A 14,968-nucleotide genomic window follows, 5' to 3' on the forward strand; every position below is an offset into this window, starting at 1 on the left:
ACAATACAAATTACAGGACACTTTGAACAAACAGTCATTGAACTGCACTCTATAATGTGTACAATGATGAAACAGGGAAATTGTTTGACTTTTAAGTCTACTTGGAGAAAGTAGACAACTAAGTTGGCAATTATAAATTAAAATGCAAAGTTCTAAAATTGGGTTCAGGATGGGGAACACATGTATACCTGTGGTGGATTCATTTTGATGTTTGGCAAAACTAATACAATTATGTAAAGTTTAAAAATAAAATAAAATTAAAAAAAAAAAAAAAGAAAGAACAAAAGATTCCTGCACCAAGAAGTTTGTAATAACCAGCCACAAGTCTCCCCTTTTAGTATAAAAGAAGTCTGAATTCTAACTTGAGTAAGATGGTTCTTTGGGACACTAGTCCACCCGCTTTTCAGTCTGCTGCCTTTCTGAATAAAGTTGTTGTTCCTTGCCCTAAGGAAAAAAAAAAAATTGGAATAAGTACAGTGTGTCGTGGGAAGACTCAGAAGACGCACCTAACTCAGCATTTGTACAGGAGGGAGTGTGGTCAACAGTGCCAAGTGAAATAAAGGCATAGAAAAGGTCAAGTAAATGGGTACTTTGGCTGCATAAATCTCTACCCTGTTAGTAAGACATCATTTTAAAACTTCAAATAATTTAGAGTATGTGAAATAAAAAGGGAAAATTCTTACTTCTACACATACTAATTTTAATACCCATAGTGATTCGTTAATTTTTAGTTCATGTTCTTCCAGGTGTATAGATAGGAAAATAGATTTATGAATATATATCCATGTAATGAATGTATCCATTTTACTTTTCAAAAAATCTAATCACAGTATACGTATTGTCATGCAGCCTCCTTTTTTCCATATGGACTTATTTCCTTATCATGCATATATACCCTAACTTAAAAATAGTTTATAGACTTATCTACTACAGAGAAGGCAATGGCACCCCACTCCAGTACTCTTGCCTGGAAAATCCCATGGACAGAGGAGCCCGGTAGGCTGCAATCCATGAGGTCGCGAAGAGTCGGACACAACTGAGTGACTTCACTTTCATGCACTGGAGAAGGAAATGGCAACCCACTCCAGTGTTCTTGCCTGGAGAATCCCGGGGACGGGGGAGCTTGGTGGGCTGCCGTCTGTGGGGTCGCACAGAGTCGGACATGACTGGAGTGACTTAGCAGCAGCAGCAGCAGCAGCAGCAGACTTCTCTGCTAAGAATACACTAACTCACTTAATAAATGTCTTCCTTTTACTATGCTGCTGCTAAGTCACTTCAGTCGTGTCCGACTCTGTGCGACCCCATAGACGGCAGCCCACCAGGCTCCCCCGTCCCCGGGATTCTCCAGGCAAGAATACTGGAGTGGGTTGCCATTTCCCTCTCCAATGCATGAAGGTGAAAAGTGAAAGTGAAGTAGCTCAGTCCTGTCCGACTCTGAGCGACCCCAGGGACTGCAGCCTACTGGGTTCCTCCGTCCACGGAATTTTCCAGGCAAGAGTACTGGAGTGGGGTGCCATCTCCTTTTACTATAATTTTATTTAATTTTGGTTGTGCTGGGTCTTTGTTACTGCTTGGACTTTTCTCTAGTTGCAAAGAGTGGGGGCTACTCTTCACTGGGATGCACAGGCTTCTTATTGCAGTGCCTTCTCTTGTTGCTGAGCATGGGCTCTAGGCCCATGGGCTTCAGTATTTGCTCTGCATGGGCTCAGTAGTTTCAGTTCCCCAGCTCTTGAGCACAGGCTCAGTAGTTCTGGCACACGGGCTTAGTTGCTCTATGGCATGTGGGATCTTCCTGGACCAGGGATCAAATCCATATCTCCTGCATTGACAGGTGGATTCTTTACCACTGATCTACCAGGGAAGCCCAAATCTCTTCCCTTTGAACACTTAGGTTGTTTTCCATTTTTTCCCCTTCTAATAGTAGAATTTCAAAGAACATTCTATCCATTGGAGTTAGTGACAAATACTGAGAAAAGGATTACAATCTCAAGATTCTACACTTGCCCAAGATATGATAGGTGGCTCATTGGTAAAGAATCTGCCAGCCAATGCAGGAGATGCAGAAGATGTGGGTTCAATTCCTGAGTTGGGAAGATCCCCTAGAGGAGGAAATGGCAACCCACTCCAGTATTCTTGCTGGGAAAATCCCATGGACAGAGAGGAGCCTGCCAATGGCGTCTGAAAGAGTCAGACATCACTGACCATGCATGCACACAGAAGATATGTGTATGAGAAAAAAATTAGACATTTTTAGATCTGTAAAGTAACAAACACCCTCTTCCAACAACACAAGAGAAGACTCTACACATGGACATCACCAGATGGTCAACACCGAAATCAGATTGATTATATTCTTTGCAGCCAAAGATGGATAAGCTCTATACAGTCAGCAAAAACAAGACCAGGAGCTGACTGTGGCTCAGATCATGAACTCCTTATTGCCTAATTCAGACTTAAATTGAAGAAAGTAGGGAAAACCACTAGACCATACAGGTATGACCTAAATCAAATCCCTTATGATTATACAGTGGAAGTGAGAAATAGATTTAAGGGCCTAGATCTGATAGAGTGCCTGATAAACTATGGAATGAAGTTCGTGCTGAATGCAGAGTTCCAAAGAATAGCAAGAAGAGATAAGAAAGCCTTCCTCAGAGATCAATGCAAAGAAATAGAGGAAAACAACAGAATGGGAAAGACTAGAGATCTCTTCAAGAAAATTAGAGATACCAAGGGAACATTTCATGCAAAGATGGGCTCGATAAAGGACAGAAATGATATGGACCTAACAGAAGCAGAAGATATTAAGAAGAGATGGCAAGAATACACAGAAGAACTGTACAAAAAAGATCTTTGTGACCCAGATAATCACGATGGTGTGATCACTGACCTAGAGTCAGACATCCCAAAATGTGAAGTCAAGTGGGCCTTAGAAAGCATCACTACGAACAAAGCTAGTGGAGGTGATGGAATTCCAGTGGAGCTCTTTCAAATCCTGAAAGATGATGCTGTGAAAGTGCTGCACTCAACATGCCAGCAAATTTGGAAAACTCGGCAGTGGCCATAGGACTGGAAACGGTCAGTTTTCATTCCAATCCCAAAGAAAGGCAATGCCAAAGAATGCTCAAACTACCACACAATTGCACTCATCTGACATGCTAGTAAAGTAATGCTCAAAATTCTCCAAGCCAGGCTTCAGCAATATGTGAACCGTGAACTTCCAGATGTTCAAGCTGGTTTTAGAAAAGGCAGAGGAACCAGAGATCAAATTGCCAACATCCGCTGGATCCTCAAAAAAGCAAGAGAGTTCCAGAAAAACATCTATTTCTGCTTTATTGACTATGCCAAAGCCTTTGACTGTGTGGATCGCAATAAACTGTGGAAAATTCTTCAAGAGATGGGAATACCAGACCACCTGACTTGCCTCTTGAGAAATTTGTATGCAGGTCAGGAAGCAATAGTTAGAAGTGGACATGGAACAACAGACTGGTTCGAAATAGGAAAAGGAGTACGTCAAGGCTGTATATTGTCACCCTGCTTATTTAACTTCTATGCAGAGTACATCATGAGAAATGCTGAACTGGAAGAAACACAAGCTGGAATCAGACTGCCGGGAGAAATATCAATAACCTCAGACATGCAGATGACACCACACTTATGGCAGAAAGTGAAGAGGAACTAAAAAGCCTCTTGATGAAAGTGAAAGAGGAGAGTGAAAAAGTTGGCTTAAAGCTCAACATTCAGAAAATGAAGATCATGGCATCTGGTCCCATCACCTCATGGGAAATAGATGGGGAAACAGTGGAAAGAGTGTCAGACTTTATTTTTTTGAGCTCCAAAATCACTGCAGATGGTGACTGCAGCCATGAAATTAAAAGACGCTTACTCCTTGGAAGGAAAGTTATGACCAAACTAGATAGCATATTGAAAAGCAGAGACATTACTTTGCCAACAAAGGTCCGTCAGTCAAGGCTATGGTTTTTCCAGTTGTCATGTATGGATGTGAGAGTTGGACTGTGAAGAAATTGAGTGCCGAAGAATTGATGCTTTTGAACTGTGGTGTTGGAGAAGACTCTCAAGAGTCCCTTGGACTGCAAGGAGATCCAACCAGTCCATTCTGAAGGAGATCAGCCCTGAGATTTCTTTGGAAGAAATTATGCTAAAACTGAAACTTCAGTACTTTGGCCGCCTCATGCGAAGAGTTGAGTCATTGGCAAAGACTCTAATGCTGGGAGGGATTGGGGGCAGGAGGAAAAGGGGACGACAGAGGATGAGATGGCTGGATGGCATCACTGACTCAATGGACATGAGTCTGAGTGAACTCCGGGAGTTGGTGATGGACAGGGAGGCCTGGCGTGCTGCGATTCATGGGGTCAGAAAGAGTCGGACACGACTGAGCGACTGAACTGAATTGAACTGAAAGTACTGTTTCTCTTTCTGGGGAATTTACTTGAGAAATCATTCTAGCAAAATCAAAAGCAAAACAAAACTATATCTCAGGGGGACTTAAAATGTATAAACTCATGAATGAGTGGTTAATCTGGCAAAATTTAACAGACCAGTGTAGAAGATCATAGCCTGGTTCCTGAATGGGGAACTTGGATATTATAAAGAAATTTATATTTCTCAAACTAATGTTTAAGCTTCTTCCAATTCCAAACAAACCCTGAGAGGGGCCTATTTTTGAATCATGACAAATTTTTCTAGAAAAATAAGTAAATAAGACTGGTTAAAGAATGTTTATCAAAAGGCCACTAGAGGTTGGTATTTACCTTATCAAATGCTGAAGAATTATAAATATATAAGAGTTAAATCATGTTAAGTACTGAGAATAGTCAAATCAGTGACTCAGTAGTGATACTGTGGAATTAGAGTTTATAAAATAGAAAACAATATAAGAACATATTTTAAAGAAATTACAAATCTAAGGGTAAGGAACTGTGTTCTTAATAACTAATGTAGAGAAAAGGGAACATTTTGATGACTACTTTATTAAAATTTTGCATTACAGAATACATATGGATAGATTAAAGAGAAAAATTCAACCGTAAAAAATTAGGGTAGGTATAGAGGTTCATGGGCTTCCCTGGTGACTCAGATGTTATATCATCCCTTTATGAGGAAGGACTCCCTCAAGCCAGAAAGCAATGAAAGAAACCACAGGAACAGATAATAGATTTTACCATATAAAAATATAAAATTTCTGTGGTTCTAAAAATACATAGATAAAAGGAAAAGGCAAATCCCAAACCGGGAAATATTTGTACAACATATACTTTTGCAAAAACCAGGGTTGCCATTGCTTGTCAAAAGAATTGGTTAAATCCAATTCTTAGCCTAGTTTATGCCTAAACCTTTATAGATGAGTGTGCCTGCAGAGAAATACAAAACTGTGTGCACTGGTTTACTGTTAATTGCTTTCAAGGGAGACTTTTGTCCTGTTCTAAAATTGTAATACATTTCCCTAGGTCAATCACTCTGCCATGTTTCCTGACAACTGTTTAGTAGCACCTTCTCATCCAGCATCTTCTCCCCATCTTCACTCTAATTTGATGATCTTGCTTATAGCGGCAATCAGAAGAGGATTTACTACATTTACACCACCATATCATCCCACCGAGTAGCATCTCTCCTGTTGGAGAAGAATCTTCTGTGCTCCCATTAACACCTTCACAAGGGCACTGATTCCCACCCCTCTCAACTATTCATGGACAAGAACCTACCTCCAGAAATTCCCATTTCTCCTTTTCTCTAGTGAAACACTCCCTTCAGCCCCAGCCACATATTTTTTCACATCTTAATAAAAGATCTCTTGTCCCACTTTTCCCTCAAGTTATTGTACCATTTCTCTTTGCTTTGGAACAACCCCTCCAGAAGAAGTTATATACACTTGATTTAACATTTTCAATTCCTTAACTTCTGTTCTCTCTTGAACGTAATCCATTGAGGTTTCCATCCCCACAAACTCCTCTGCAACAGCTCTTGTCCACGTCACTAATGACCTTCATTATTGCTGAACCCAATGATCACCTGAGTTTTCTCTCACGTGATGAGCAGCGCTTGACGCAACAATCACCCCTTCCCAGAAATATGTGATTCATCTGGCATCCAGAACACCACTCTCCTGGCTGTGTTCTTCCTGTCTCCCTGTTTTTCATGTCTAAATGGCTCTCCTGATCTTCCACAACCCCCTAAGCTGTTTCCAGTGTAGTCTTGTCCATTTCAGTGAGTAACAACTCTATCTTTCCAGGTGCTCAGGCCATAAATTTGAAAGTCAAATTTAATTTCTCTCATTTTCTCATATTCCACTTCCAGCCAGACTGAACCTGTTGGCTCTATCTTCAAAATATATCCAGGTGCTGATTATATTTTACCATCATCACTGCTCCCACTCTGGTGCAAGCCAGGGCACATCTCCAGGGATTAACACATAATCTAACTGATTTCCCTGTGTCTACACTCGCTCCTCTTATTCTCCACCCAGCAGTCAGAGTGATGCTGTTAAGTCAGATTAGAATGCCAGGTTTTTGCTGACCACATCCTGAAGTCTTCATGTATGATAACACCCCCTTCTCATCCTCATCTTTTACACTCTCTCCTAGCTCACTCTGCTTCAATCCCAGCAGATGGCTTACTGTTCCTGGAAAAAAGCCAGGCAGCTTGAGCCTTTTCAGTGGCTCCCTTCCCTCCTTTGTATTTTCAAATATCTTCTTCCTCACTCATTCTCCTTAGCCATTTCTGATAAATCCCTACCCCTTTCTTTGTTTCATTTTTCACCTCAGTTCTCATTACTTTCTAATGCACTATATAAACAGAAGCAGGATATATTAAGATGTGGCAAGGATACACAGAAGAACTATACAAAAAAGATCTTAATGACCTGGATAGCCATGGTGATGTGATCACTCATCTAGAGCCAGACATCCTGGAATGGGAAATGGGGCTTAGGAAGCATCACTGTGAACAAAGATAGTGGAGGTGGTGGAATTCCAACTGAGCTGTTTCAAATCTTGAAAGATGATGCTGTGAAAGTGCTGCCAGCAAATTTGGAAAACTCAGCAGTGGCCACAGGACTGGAAAAGTCAGTTTTCATTCCAATCCCAAAGAAGGGCAATGCCAAAGAATGTTCAAACCACCACACAATTGCACTCATTTCACATGCTAGCAAAGTAATGCTCAAAAATCCTCCAAGCTAGGCTTCAATAGTATGTGAACCAAGACCTTCCAGATATTTCAGCTGAATTCAGTAAAGGCAGAGGAACTAGAGATCAAATTACCAACATCTGTTGGATCATAGAAAAAGCAAGAGAATTCCAGAAAAAACATCTATATCTGCTTCACTGACTATGCTAAAGCCTTTGACTGTGTGGATCGCAACAAACTGTGGAAAATTCTTCAAGATATGGGAATACCACACCACCTTACCTGTCTCCTGGGAAACCCGTATGCAGGTCAAGAAGCAACAGTTAGAATTGGACATGGATCAACAGACTGGTTCCAAATTGGGAAAGGAGTACGTCAAGGCTGTATATCGTCCCCCTGCTTATTTAACTTATATGCAGAGTACATCATGAAAAATGGTGGGCTGGATGAAGCAGAAGCTGGAATCAATATTGTTGGGAGAAATATCAATAACCTCAGATATGCAGATGACACCACGCTTATGGCAGAAAGTGAAAAGGAACTAAAGAGCTTCTTAATGAAGGTGAAAGAGGAGAGTGAAAAGGCTAGCTTAAAACTCAACATTCAAAAAACTGAAATCATGACATCCAGTCCATCAGTTCATGGCAAATAGATTGGGAAACAATGGAAAGGTGAGCTACTTTATTTTCTTGGGCTTCAAAACCACTGCAGATGGTGACTGTAGCAATGAGATTAAAAGACACTTGCTCCTTGGAAGAAAAGCTATGACAAACCTAGATAGCATATTACAAAGCAGAGACATCACTTTTCCAAGAAAGGTCCATATAGTCAAAGCTATGGTTTTTTCAGCAGTTATGTATGGATGTGAGAGTTGGACCACAAAGAAGGCTGAGTGCCAGAGAATTGATGCTGTTGAACTGTGATATTGGAGAAGGCTCTTGAGAGTCCCTTGGACTGCAAGGAGATCCAACCAGTCAATCCTAAAGGAAATCAACCCTGAATATTCATTGGAAGGACTGATGCTGAAGGTGAAGCTCCAATACTTTGGCCACCTGATTCAAAGAACTGAATCATTTGAAAAGACCCTGATGCTGGGAAAGACTGAAGGCAGGAGGAGAAGGGGACCACAGAGGATGAGATGGTTGGATGGCATCACCAACTCAATGGACTTGAGTTTGAACAAGCTCTGGGAGTTGGTGAAGGACAGGGAAGCCTAGCTTGCTGCAGTGCATGTGATTGCAGAGTCAGACATGACTGAGAAACTGAACCACAAATAAAATTTTACTGATTTATTTGGTTTGCTGCTGCTGCTCCTAAGTCACTTCAGTTGTGTCCGACTCTGTGCGACCCCATGGATGGCAGCCCACCAGGCTCCTCTGTCCGTGAGATTCTCCAGGCACAAATACTGGAGTGGGTTTCCATTTCCTTCTCCAATGCATGCACGCATAATTTGGTCTATTGCCTGTTATTTACCTTAGAATGTAAGCTCTACAAAGACAGGGATTTTGTTTGTATTAGTTTTACAGATGCAGTCCCACTGCTGGCACATAGTTGTTGTCCTGTTTTTGTTTCTCCTTGGTTTTTCTTCGTTACATAGTATTTTTTTTTTTTTATTCCTTTATTTCTCATGTGTTCAAGCCAATCAACCCACCTACCCAGCACCTTTTTTTCCCTTCCTGTCTTTGTCACATTTGTTGTTGTTCAGTCACTAAGTTGTATTGGACTCTTTGCGACCCTATGGACTGCAGCGCACCAGGCTTCACTGTTCTATATAATCTATGTGCCTCCAAGGTTGGTTGAATCTCTAGATACAGAACCTGCAGATATGGAAGACTAACTATACATATAGTTAGTCTTACTCAGTGAGTAACTTCACTTCTAGAAATTTATCAGTTTATCTTGGATTTTCCAAGCTGATATAAAGAAAATATGTACTGTTCCAGACTTTTAATAGGTATATGAAAAAGAAAGGAAATATTCTGAACAACAGTGACAGAAATCTTTTAACCTGTTTTGGTTTTCAAACTTGGTTTGAGAACATATTAATTATCTGAGGGGTTTGAAATATATTTATGCCTGAATCCCACCTTCAGAGATTCTGATTTAATTGGTTTGGATTAGTTGTCTCTCTTGTTATATATTAGCAGCCTTTGATGATTAGTACTGAGATCCATTAATTCATTAGGGGCTGTGATGGTAATTCTGTTCAAATCTGTGGGCCTGTATTTTTTCACAAACAAAATTAAGGGCTAAGAGTACATTATCTATAGCATCTTTGCAACTGGAATACTCTATGTTTATGCACGAAAATCTCTTATTTAGATTATAGGAATATTTTCCATCTCTTCCTACTGGTTTATTAGTGTGTATGTGCACGTGTGTGAAAGAAGAGCACATGTAGCAAGGTCATAATGCTAGGAAAGAAGAAAACATTTATTTTTATTATAGAGAAACTGAGATAATAAGTCAAAATTTCATAAAGAGTCATCAAGTCTTCCACTCCCAACAGGTGTCAGGCATGATGTTAGGGCAAACTGTTACATGCTTATTGTAGGGCCAGCTAGAGCAAAAAACAGGCCTCTGAAACCAGGAGAGCTGTTTTTTTTTTTTTAATTTTTAAAATAAAATTGTCATTTATTATTTTTTATAAATGTCTTAGTCTGTAGGGGCTGCTATAACAGAATACCATAGACTGGTGGCTTAATTTCTAAAGAATAGTCATTGAGAAATATAAATATTTCACAATTCTGTTGGCTGGAAAGTCCACGATCAAGGTATTGGCAGATTTGGTATCTGGTGAGAAACTGCCTCCTGGCTCACAGACATGTCTTTTTGTTGGACCTTACATAGTGAGAGGAGCAAGGAAGCTCCTTGGTGTCTTTTTTTTAATAGGAGGATTAATTATACCTATAAGGGCTCTGTCTTCTATACCTAAGCATCTTTCAAAGATCTCACCTCCAAATACTAAAACATTGGTGACTAGATTTCACACAAACACTAAGGACACAAACATTAAGTCTACAGCAACATGGGATGCTGAGAAACATTAGCAAACAACAAGTAATTCTTCCTAAAGTGTCTAGGTATATAATATGAAAAGAACTTTTGATTTTACAGAAGCCTTCTTATGCTCGATTTGTATGCATGATTTGTAGCATTTTCTATAACATCCTTTTAAGGATAAGGAGTATGATACATACTCCAGTTAGATAAACCTTCGGAGAAGGCAATGGCACCCCACTCCAGTACTCTTGCCTGGAAAATCCCATGGATGGAGGAGCCTGGTGGTCTACAGTCCATGGGGTCAAGAAGAGTCAGACACGACTGAGTGACTTCACTTTCATTTTTCACTTTCATGCATTGGAGAAGGAAATGGCAACCCACTCCAGTGTTCTTGCCTGGAGAATATCAAGGACGGCGGAGCCTGGTGGGCTGCCGTCTATGGGGTCGCACGGAGTCAGACACGACAGATGTGACTTAGCAGCAGCAGCAGATAAACCTTCTACCAATAAAGAAATAATTGTATTAGTTTTGAGTTCAATCAGTTGCCAAAAATATTTTTTCAGCTGAATAAATAATAAATTCAGGCATACATTTACATGTGTGGTACACTTGAAAGCTTAGAACACAGAAGTGAAAGTCATTCACTCTGTCATTAAAAAGATAATGTAGCTGAGTTGAATTAACTCATTCAGGGATGCATTTCTTCCCAAGGGAAACTACAAAGTTATTCCTCCCAAACTAACCTCACTGCCCCCACACAACTAGACATTAGGGATCAGATAAAATGTCACCACACTTACTGGGCTTCCCAGGTTGTACAGTGGTAAAGAATCTGTCTGCTAATACAGGAGACACAAGAGACAAAGGTTTGGTTCCTGGGTTGATAAGATTCCTTGGAGTAGGAAATGGCAGCCCATTCTAGTATTGTTGCCTGGAAAATCCCATGGACAGAGGAGCCTGGTGGGCCACAATCCATGGGGTCACAAAGAGTCAGACACAGCTGAGCACACAAGGCCTTTTTTTGGACCTTGCCAATCATGCTACAAAGTGGATTATCTCTGTGATGTGTGAGAACACTGTAGTTCTTGTTAGTTTTTTAATCGTTAATTTCACCACACAATATGTCTAGTACCAAACAGGCCTTGGCCAGGTGTTCTCTTGATGTTCTAATAGTTTAAAAGAGATGGATAGTACAAAGAAAGTGAAAATAACCATTGGGGTCCCAGAAACCAGAACCTAGTAGTGAGCATGGGTAGTGGGTCCTGGCCAAACTTATGCACAGGATCTTAATGGATGCACTTCTGTATTGTTCCGGATCTCACTAAGCAATATCTTCTTTATGCAGAGTAGTGGTGTTGAGGTTCTGGGCATAAACTTATCATCATCTCAGAATAAGTCTATGTTTGGGCTATGAAAATGAGAAAACCCTACAGAAAACTAGTCTTAGAAGCAACACCTTGAAGTAATCTTGTAACTATAGTAAAGAATCAGCAATATAGTCCTTATGATCTAAATGGCTGGGCAGAGTGATGAATCTTTATTTATTTCACTGAATGGTAATATTAAGAAAGGTTATCTGGGTGGCAATAGTCACTCTTCCAGATACCTTTTTTTTTTTTAATTAACCACCACCCTTGAGGAGTGATCAATAATTTAAAACTGACCTAGGTTGAAGAATTACTGAAATGCCCACTTCAGTTTATTTCTTAAGACTGCCTTTAGTTTTGGTGAATGAGAAAGCACTTGTTGCCATTTCCTTTCTGAGAACTGCTGAGTTAGTAGAGAAGGAAGTGAGAGATGTTCAATAGAATTCTGTCCTGTGGGGGAAGCACAGGGCTGGGCTGTGCCTCTGAGCACCAGCTTCTGCTTTTGTGGGGCTGGCTTCCCAAGTAGCTGGTTCGTATTTATAAATGTCTGTAAAATTGGTTTGAGGAGTCCTACCTAATCCCCTTTCTGGAAACAAATGACCCCGGGTTTAGGGAGTGGCTAACTTTCTTTGCCCAAACTCAGGACCACAACTCAGCGGAACATTCTTAATTGGTTTCTTATCCATAAATATTTTAAAGATTTGGTCAAACCTTCAGAAAACAAAAAAGAGGGTCTGATTTAAACGTTGCTTCTGTGAGAATTTTTTTTTTTTTTGGTCTGTGTTGAAGAATATAGCTTGAGAAAAACCTAGTTGAAGCATCAAGTCACATCAGATAATAATGACAGAATGAGAGCTTCTGATCCAGACTGGTAGTCTATGGGAGCCCTAATGTTGGATGTAGTTCTAACATTAATTAACATGTTTCATTATTTATTTGATATTGAAATCATGCTTATATTATTTTATACCGTTTTCCAGCATTACATCAGTGTCTTTGGCACATTGGACCTTATTTGTCCATGAACTGAAAGTTTCTTAAGAATGTCTTGACTCTCCTCCTACTGTTGTTATTATTGTTGAAACTCATTTCTTGTGCTGTAATATATCTATGCTGCTTGTTTGTAGATGTTTGGGAAATGGTGTGGTTGAGATAAAAATATTCAGAAAGATTCAAGGAAAAATTAAGTCTTCTGCCAACTAAATTCTCTGATATTCTTAACATATGTTACCATTTCAGATAGTTAGTGATTCTTTAAAGCACTATCTTGCTGCTAATACTTTCATTTCTTTACTCTGCTTTTTGACTCATAATTCCACCATTGCAATTTAACTCTAAAAATTACCTTTAGGCTGGAAGGCTCTGGGGTAAAGATTGCCTAGATTCAAAACTCAGTTTAGCCTTGGGCTTCCCTGGTGGCTCAGAGGGTAAAGCGTCTGTCTGCAATGTGGGAGACCTGGGTTTAATCCCTGGGTTGGGAAGATCCCCTGGAGAAGGAAATGGCAACCCACTCCAGTACTCTTGCCTGGAGAATCCCATGAACAGAGGAGACTGGTAGACTACAGTCCACGGGCTCCCAAAGAGTTGGACATGACTGAGTGACTTCACTTTCTTTCTTTCTTTTTGGCCTTCCCTGGCTATGTGGTCTCAGTTGAATTTCATCATCTGTAAAATGGGGATAAAAATTAACAATCACAGAATTATAGGATAGCCAGGGGGAAAATATTCCTTGAGTATCTACTATTTGTTAGGCACTATTGGACAATTTGGGGCTTCCCAGGTGGCAGAGTGGTGAAGAACTCACCTGTCTATGCAGGAGACATGAGATGGAGGTTTAATCTCTGGATCAGAAGATTACCTGCAGGAGGGCATGATAATCCACGCCAGTATTCTTGCCTGGAGAATCCAATGGACGGAGGAGCCTGGCAGGCTACAGTCCATAGGGTCACAGAGTCAGACACAACTAAAGCGACTTAGCTTGTACACATACACATCAGATAATTTATGAGCCCATGTGATGCTCTGTGAAGTAGGCATCCTTTTATTTTTGGATGATTCAATTATGACCAGAAAGCTTAGTCAATTGTCCTAAAGGTCACACAGCTGGTAACTATTTCAAGCTCAGGTTTGTTTTAAAGCATACATCCCTTTCACTACATAACATAAAGAAAAATTTACTCTTTTCCCTCCCCAGGTTATAATGTTTCAGGGTTTCCCACTGCTATTACACAGTTGTTTTGCATGTAGAAAACAGATGCGTGACTTGATAGGTCATGACATGGAGGAAATTTAAATGTGGAAAAAGTGAAAGAAGAGAATATGAAAAAACTACATACTGTATGATTTCAACTACATGACACACTGGGAAATGAAGACATTTAAATATCAGTAGTTGTCAGGGATTAGGGGAGAGGGAAGGATGAACAGGTGGCACACAATATTTTTAGGGTGGTGAAACTACTCAGTATGATACTATAATGGTGAATACACATTATACATTTATCCAATGTATAATATTATAAATGTATTATACATTTATACAATGCACATCACCAAGAGCTGACCCTAAGGTAAATTATGGACTTTGGGTGACGTATTAATTTAGATTCATCAACTGCAACAAAGGTACCACTCTGGGGGGGAATACTGATAATGGGGAGAGGTTATGCACGTGCAGGTGTAGAGTGTGAGGGAAATCTATGTACCTTCATAACTTTTGCTGTGAACATAAAACTGTGCCAAAAAAAAAAAAAAGTCTACTAAAAAACAAGCATAAAGAAAATGGTGAAACGGTGTAACCTGAGAGAAGAGTAAGGAAAAATAAATCTGCAAAATAATTTATCTGCCTAGCACTATAGAGTGCAAAACACGAAGTCTAAGTCGGACAACTTGTGCTGACGCCCTGCTTGCTCACAAAGTTACTAGGTGACCTTCAGCAACCTACCTCACCTTTCTGGCATGCTCAGTCGCTTCAGTCATGTCTGACTCTTTGCGACCCTATGGACTATAGCCCATCAGATCCCTCTGTCCATGGGATTTTCCAGGCAAGAATAATGGAGTGGGTTGCCATGCCCTCCTCCAGGAGATCTTACCGACCCAGGGATTGAACCGGTCTCTTGCACTGCAGGCGGATTCTTTACCTATGAGACACGGGGAAGCCCTCACCTTTCTGGATCTCCGTTTGAAAATGCTTTAAAATGTGCCGGTTAAAATGATCTCTAACTTCTTTTCCGGCCCTAAAATCACAGCTTTATACCTAAGGATCCATCCCTACTTTCTCTTTCAACCCAGAACCACCACCCTCGCCTAAACCTTGTTCTTACTGAACTGCATACTTTCTGACGTTCCCGCTGGATCTTAAAACACAGCAACTGGTCCCCGTGACGGCGAAACTAAACAGAGGGGGTGGAAGACTGAACTCTGAGGGGGGGGAAAATGTACGTAAGCCCAGAAGTTCC

The sequence above is a fragment of the Bos indicus x Bos taurus genome, chromosome 2, assembly GCF_003369695.1.
Source record: "Bos indicus x Bos taurus breed Angus x Brahman F1 hybrid chromosome 2, Bos_hybrid_MaternalHap_v2.0, whole genome shotgun sequence".
Lineage (NCBI taxonomy): Eukaryota > Metazoa > Chordata > Mammalia > Artiodactyla > Bovidae > Bos > Bos indicus x Bos taurus.